Here is a 6,849-nt window from a genome sequence, read left to right on the forward strand (position 1 = left end):
AAAAAAAAAAAAAAAAAGAAATGTAATGGCCTTGGATGAGTGTTGCTTTGCGGAAATAAAGGAACTGGGTCTCTCTGGGTGGATTCAGGATAGTGAGAAAGGGACGGCTAAAATACGCAAGATGGGAGAAAGATCCAGGATTCACTGCAAACAGAAAATCACAGTCTGAGGTGACCTGGTGAGATATCTGACTTTCAAGGATTCCCATTGAGATTTGGAATGTGGCCAGGAATTACACAGGGAAAAACTCTCAAAGGACAGGAAGTTATAAGGCCTGGCTGACATCTGTGCTACATGAGTGTGTCAAAGGGCAGGGGTCACATTGGGAACCCCCAATTCATAGCAAAGTCAAACAGAGGTCCGGGGGGAGCCTGGGAACTCACTGCCTGCAATTGGCATCTGAAGGGGGCGGGCAGTCTTGTGAGACCGAGCCCTTAACCTGTGGGGTCTGCACTAATATGGGGCAGTTAGGATCAGAATTGAATAAAATTATAGGGCACCCACTTGGTGTTCACAGATAACTGGAGAATTGCTCGGTGTGGAAAACCTACACATTTGGTGTCAGAAGTATTGTGATTAGAGAAACAGTTTTCTTTCATAGACAAAAATTCAAGAAGGAAAAAAAGCTAATATTGGTGAAAATCCCTCAAGTGACCAAAAGCCAGACTCGTGAGCTAGAAGGATGAAAACCTTAGGCCAAGCCAAGGACTTATGTCGGTGCCTGGAATTCCACAACAATGGCTCCTTATAAGGTCATAGCAAGGAATGGACCTGTCACTGCTGCGGGTAATCCGAAGTAGCTTTCTTACTTTTTGGACTCAAGAATCCTTTCACTCTTACAACAGAGTGGGGGGACCCCCAAGGAGCTTTTCATTCATGTGGATTGTAGTGATCAGTATTTACCTTATTAGAAATTACAACCTGTAGGGTGCTTCAGTGGCCTTTTTATTTCTAGTTCACAAAGCTGTAATAATTTGGGGCCTTTAAAGAGCTCATAATGTTGACACCTCAACTATTTAATTCCCTTCTCTTTAAACTCTCAATGATTGGTCTCAAAATGATGCCACAACTTAATTGGCATTGTGATGCTATATGAAAATGTTCCATTAGATAATATGTGATAAAATACATTATTAACACCTATAAAGTCTGGGAAATGACAGCTTTCACCATGTTTTCATTTCTTATTTACAGTTTTGCCCAGTTTTTAAGTTTTTGTTTTTGTGTTTGTGTTTTTTGGAGCAGATTCCTCCCTTCTGCAAGCCAGAGAACTCCCTATGTCCATTTGGGTACCTTTAGATGTAACGGATGCATCTGTAAGTCAGAAGAGCAAGAATAGTACTTTCTTTCTTTGAATACTTAATAGATGTTTTTAAGAGCAGCTGTAGGTCCGTAGAAGAGCTTAGTGGAAGGTACAGAGATTTCCCGTCCACCCCCTGCCCCCACAGGCACAGCCGCCTCCACCATCATCATCCCCTCCAGATGGTACATTAGCTGCAATGATGAACCTGCACTGACACATCATTACTACCCAAAGTCCATAGTTTATGTTACATTCTTGGTACTGTACGTTCTGTGGGTTTGGATGAATGTATAATGACACATACTCATCATCATAGTATCATACAGAGTGGTTTCACTGCCCTGAAAGTCCTCCGTGCCCCGTCTATTCGTCCCTCCCTCCCCACAACCCCTGTCAACCACTGATCTTTTCACTGCCTCCACAGTTTTGCTTTTTCCAGAATGTCAGATAGTTAGAATCACATAGTATGTAACATTTTCAGATTGGCATCTTTCACTTAGCAATACGTATTTCAGGTTCCTCTGTGCCTTTTCATGGCTTGATAGCTTATTTCTTTTTAGCACTGAATTATATTCCATTGTCTGGATGTACCACGGTTTATTTATCCATTCACCTACTGAAGGACATCTTGGTTGCTTCCAAGTTTTGGCAGTTATGAATAAAGCTACCCAAAACATCTGTGTGTAGTTTTTGTGTGGATATATTTTCAACTCCTTTGAATAAATATCAAGGAACATAATTTCTTGATCACATGGTAAGAGTGTATTTAGTTTTGTAAGAAACTACCAAACTGTCTTCCAAAATGGCTGTATCATATTGCGTTTCCACTAGCATTTGGTGTTTTAGACTTTGGCCACTTCAATAGGTGTTTAGTATATCTCATGGTCTTTTTAATTTGTATGTTATGTTTAACATCTTTTTGTATGCTTATTTGCCATTGTATATCTTCTTTGGTGAGGTGTTTGTTCAGGTCTTTTGCCCATTATTAAATAGGGTTGTTTGCTTTTCTATTGTTGGATTTTAACTGATCTTTGTATATTTTGGATAACGGTCTTCTATCAGATCTGTCTTTTGCAGATAGTTTCTCCCGGTCTGTGGCTTGTCTTCATGGCGTCGGTGTCTTTCACAGAGCAGACGTTTTAAATTCTGCTGGGATTTTGATTGAGATCGCGTTGAACCTGTAGGTCAATTTGCGTTAACATTAGATTACTGAGGAGAAATCGCCAAGCATCAGGACAGCCTGGTATCAGCAGGGAGTGGCAAAGGTTGGCATCCTGCTGGCCTAGGAGGGAGGGCTGATTTTTTTTTTAACTCTGTTTTTTTTCTTTAACTTGTTTATTTTTGGCTGCTTTGGGTCTTCGTTGCTGCGCGCAGGCTTTTCTCTAGTTGCAGCGAGCGGGAGCTGCTCTTCGTTGAGGTGCACGGGCTTCTCGTTGCGGTGACTTCTCTTTGTTGAGGAGCACAGGCTCTAGGCGCACGGGCTTCAGTAGCGGTGGCACAAGGGCTCAGGAATTGTGGCTCGCGGGCTCAGTAGTTGTGGTGCACGGGCTTAGTTGCTCCGCAGCATGTGGGATCTTCCTGGACCAGGGCTCGAACCCATGTTCCCTGCATTGGCCGGTGGATTCTTCACCACTGCGCCACCAGGGAAGTCCGGGAGGGCTGATTTTTATATTAATATGTGCTGTCTCCTCTTCCACCCATCGTCAGGCCTGAGTCATAGTGTCATGGTTGTACCTGTCCCTGTGTACCCTTGGTACAGCTGTGAACACAGCTGTCTGCACAGACACACACACTGGGGCATATAACTGTGGACACCCATCGAGGCTTCCTGGGATGCACCCTTTTATGGCCTGAAAAGGTGCAAACCCAAGGAAAATGCAGGCACTGTTCCTGCCCAGATCAACCAGACTAATTAGTCCTTTCTGCTCTGAAGGGAGAGACCTCGTTTTATGGCCGTAAACGCAGGCAGGACAAAAATAAGATACACATTCCAGAGACTTGTGTCACCCTTCCCAGAGCTGAGTAAATACAGTAGTTGGGCGGTGGCATAAAATGCTGTCACTCAGACACACTGTGCCCTTCTGTGGGTCTCACCCACTGGAAACCCTCCCCCAGTCTCTCCTTCCACCCCGTGTGCTCTCCAGGGGCTGGATTTACTGTTTTCCTCCAGCCTCCTCCCAAGCGAGGCTTCTGCACATTTTCTTCTAAATCCAAATTTCTCAGGGATAAAATTAGATCAGATATTTGGGGTTGCCAGGATGCTGCCTGGGGAATGGGTGGCTGTAAGCCATTAACGCTAAGGATAAGTTAAAACAACACTAATTAAAATGATGTTGCTGTGGGGAGAAGAAGCCCTGTCGCCAGTTATCTTGAGAATCAGTTATGTCCTTCTCTGACCCAGGTTGGTTGTCTTTCTGTTTTTATAGCTGACTCTGCCCTCCAAACTACATCTACATTTAAACCAAAGTCTGGATTTTCCCATCTGGATGATCCTGCCTTGTCCTTCGCTCCCATCACAGCCTCTGTGGGGCTTTCCCTGACGCCCCCAAGCACAGTGAGCCCCCGCACCCTCGTGCTGTCACTCTGCCCAGGGCAGGCTGCTCTGTAGCCACAGGATTGCGCTTTGTCCCTGGGTCTCCTGCCCCACCCGACAGCAATTCCCCCCCAGCAGCCACCAGACACATTTGTCTCTGCATTTCATGTCGCTGCACCCAATAAATATTCTTGGAGTCAGAGTTGTGAGCTGGTGCTTTAAATGAAATCTAAAGCTAATGGACACGTGACATCCTGCAAAAACCCTACTGCTGGCAAGGAAATTCAGGGGACGTGCCCCTTGGGGGTATGCTTGATGCTGTGTGTGTGTGTGTGTGTGTGTGTGTGTGTGTGTGTGTGTGTTCATGGGGGTCTGTGAGACCCCCTGCAATGAAGCTGTAACTCACTAGGCAAGAGAAAAGGTCCCCCCAAGAGTCAAGGTTAGAGGTGGCAGTTGGCCTAGGTGACAGTTTTCATTGGCATCACCAGCCTCAGACCATGGGAATCAGATGTCAGCTGGTTGCCCACCTCCTGCCCCAATTCCTTGGAAAATTTGACCTGAAACCTAATTAACACCCTGGCTTTGGGGGAGCTGCGCTCTCCCTGTGATTTCTCTGGGGTTTTCTCCTTAGTCTCACACTCCCACACACGACTCATCTTGGTTCTGTCTGTCCTTCACCATTTTCCATTAAGAAATCTCCCCACACTCAAGCATTTCATGAGTTGAAGAGATGTGTTAAATTTTCTGGGGTCTCAAGAGGGGTCATGTTGAGACCCATATGTGGCCTTTTGTCAGCTCTCTGGTTCCACCCTCCTGTCCCCCCAAACAACAAATTATTCATCTTGTCTAACACTAAACGATTTACCTCACATTCGGGTCCCCTTAAGATCTCACCTCTAGACCAAGATCCATTTTTTTAAAATGTTTAAGTTTTCTTACTAAGAAAAGTTCCAGAGGAAAAATTCTTCTTTCAAACTAAAAGTGAAAGCACAGGGGGGTAAAACAAGATTTTGGAAGTAGGAAAATTTTGCTTTCTCCTGCCACCAAGAATAATTTGGTGAAGTTATTCTGAGCCTTGGTTTCCTCATCTGTAGAATGGGTGCAATGATATCTATCAATCTTCCCAGGTCATTCGGGATTCATGGCACATAACAGGTCCTCAGAAATGTTCAGTCCTTTCCCTTCTCTGGTTAATGAACACACCATCATGTTGACAGGAAAACCTGGAGTTTAGTCCTGGCTCTGTCACGAACAGTTGCATGACCTTGGGGGAAACTGCTTTCCCCACCTGGGTATCTGGTTTCTCCCCTGGAAATAAGAGGTGCAGAAGGACTGGTCTCTAGACTAGATTTTATTTTATTATTAAAATTTTGAAAAGAAGTGTTTTCCACCTCGGAATTTTAGTTTTAGAGTTGAAAAGAAAGAGTCTCAAGAGAAGGGCATCAGCTTTTTAGGGATGGATTTGGGGATGGGGTGGGGCCCAGGCCTCTGTCATTGTCCTGCTGGGATCTGCCAGAGAGTCACTCAGCATTTTAGGAGTCAACCTCTCCCTTGGTGGAACAGCAAAGAGGGAAGCCTAGTGAGGCAGTGGGGTATTCTGATGCTGGATTCAGGGGAAAATGGGCCAAGATGGACAGTGTTGAAAGAAATTTAGGAGAGAAAATTAGGCAGGTATTCTCCAGTGGCCAAGTTGCTTTTACGATCTCCAAATGGTGGAGCTAGAAACAATTGTTTGCGACCTGCTGGTCAAATCTACCCCAACACAGATGAGGAAACGGTGGCTCCGAGGGCCTAAGGGATTTTCTCAGGTCTCCCCCCACTGAACTCAGTGATTCCTGTCATACCATGTCCTTTCCACAGAAGCCACTTCTATTTCAGTTAGTCGCGACTCCAAGAAGGGAAACTTTAGTGTGTATTTTGGCCCCCAAAAATGGCAGGAGTAGTTTTCTTTAAAAAGTTTTCTTCAGGGCCCTGTTAGTCTCATGCAGTCTTAATAGAGGATTGTGTTTCTATTTCCTTGCACTGTTAGTGGCCATGAGTGCAAATTTTCATTTTTAATGTAGCATGATTCACAACAATGCTTGGTCTAAAAATGGAAGAACTTCTATCCTGGCAAGAATTAAAAGACAAAACTAAATGGGGGTAGGAAACAATCATTTCTAAAAAATAAATTAAAAGAAATATTGATTAGGCTTTCATTTACTTACAAGCCCATCAGACCAATTGTTGCTCCATTTCAATTTCTCCACATTATTCTGAATATTTTAGATGTTTACCCCTCTTTTTACCTTCTAAATAACCACAAGCTCTTCCAAAGAAATGAGGTAACTGTGTGTGGGGGGGAGGAGCTGGGAAAGTTATGAGAAGAGAGGCCAAAATGCAGCTTTCAGTACAAGCCGTAGAATCCCTTTGAGCCCTTCTTCTTTGGGAAATGCTTTGAGATGAGAAACCTGCCCCCTACCCACCCTCTACCACCCTGGACATGCCCGCACCCCTCCCCATTCTTCTTCACATTCAGTTGATTCATAGCTGGTTCACTCCTCAGGTGTGGGAATTCCCCCTCCCTGGGCATCTAGCACAGACACAAGCACCATCTGGTACCCTATCCATGGGGACCCTGGCTATGGGCCATGAAGGAGGCTGAGGGGGAGGGGCTTTCCAGGGGCCCCCTAAAGACTACTATGAAGACCTCCTGGTGCCCACTTGAAATTACTGTGCGAACTAACATTTGTAGAGTGACAACCATGTGACAGGCGTTGTGATAAATGCACAACAACCTTAAGAGGATGAGACAATTGTTATTGATATTATTCCCATTTAACAGGTGAGAAAGCTGAGGCACAGAGTGGTTAGGGAAGTCAGCCAAAGTCACACAGCTAGTAAAAGGGTGAAGTCCGGTTAAGAACCCAGGTTGTCTGACTCCAGAGTCTAAACTCTTAACCACCACCCAGACTGCCTCCAAAGGACACATCCAGAGTGCCTGGTGCAATCATACCAAGTTTTGGCAAGGTTA

The 6,849-nt window shown here is 44.9% G+C and overlaps 1 long non-coding RNA gene across 1 annotated transcript in view; it reads left to right on the plus strand.

Annotated features, from left to right (window-relative positions):
• The window catches only part of LOC114486294 (uncharacterized), a 66,996-nt gene extending 62,978 nt beyond the window's left edge, over positions 1-4,018 (plus strand). The window contains exon 3 of the long non-coding RNA XR_003679789.1: positions 3,730-4,018. This is a non-coding gene — a long non-coding RNA (uncharacterized lncRNA). The remainder of the gene's footprint in view (positions 1-3,729) is intronic.
• The last annotated feature ends 2,831 nt before the right edge of the window (positions 4,019-6,849 follow it).

This window comes from Physeter macrocephalus, chromosome 5, assembly GCF_002837175.3.
Source record: "Physeter macrocephalus isolate SW-GA chromosome 5, ASM283717v5, whole genome shotgun sequence".
Lineage (NCBI taxonomy): Eukaryota > Metazoa > Chordata > Mammalia > Artiodactyla > Physeteridae > Physeter > Physeter macrocephalus.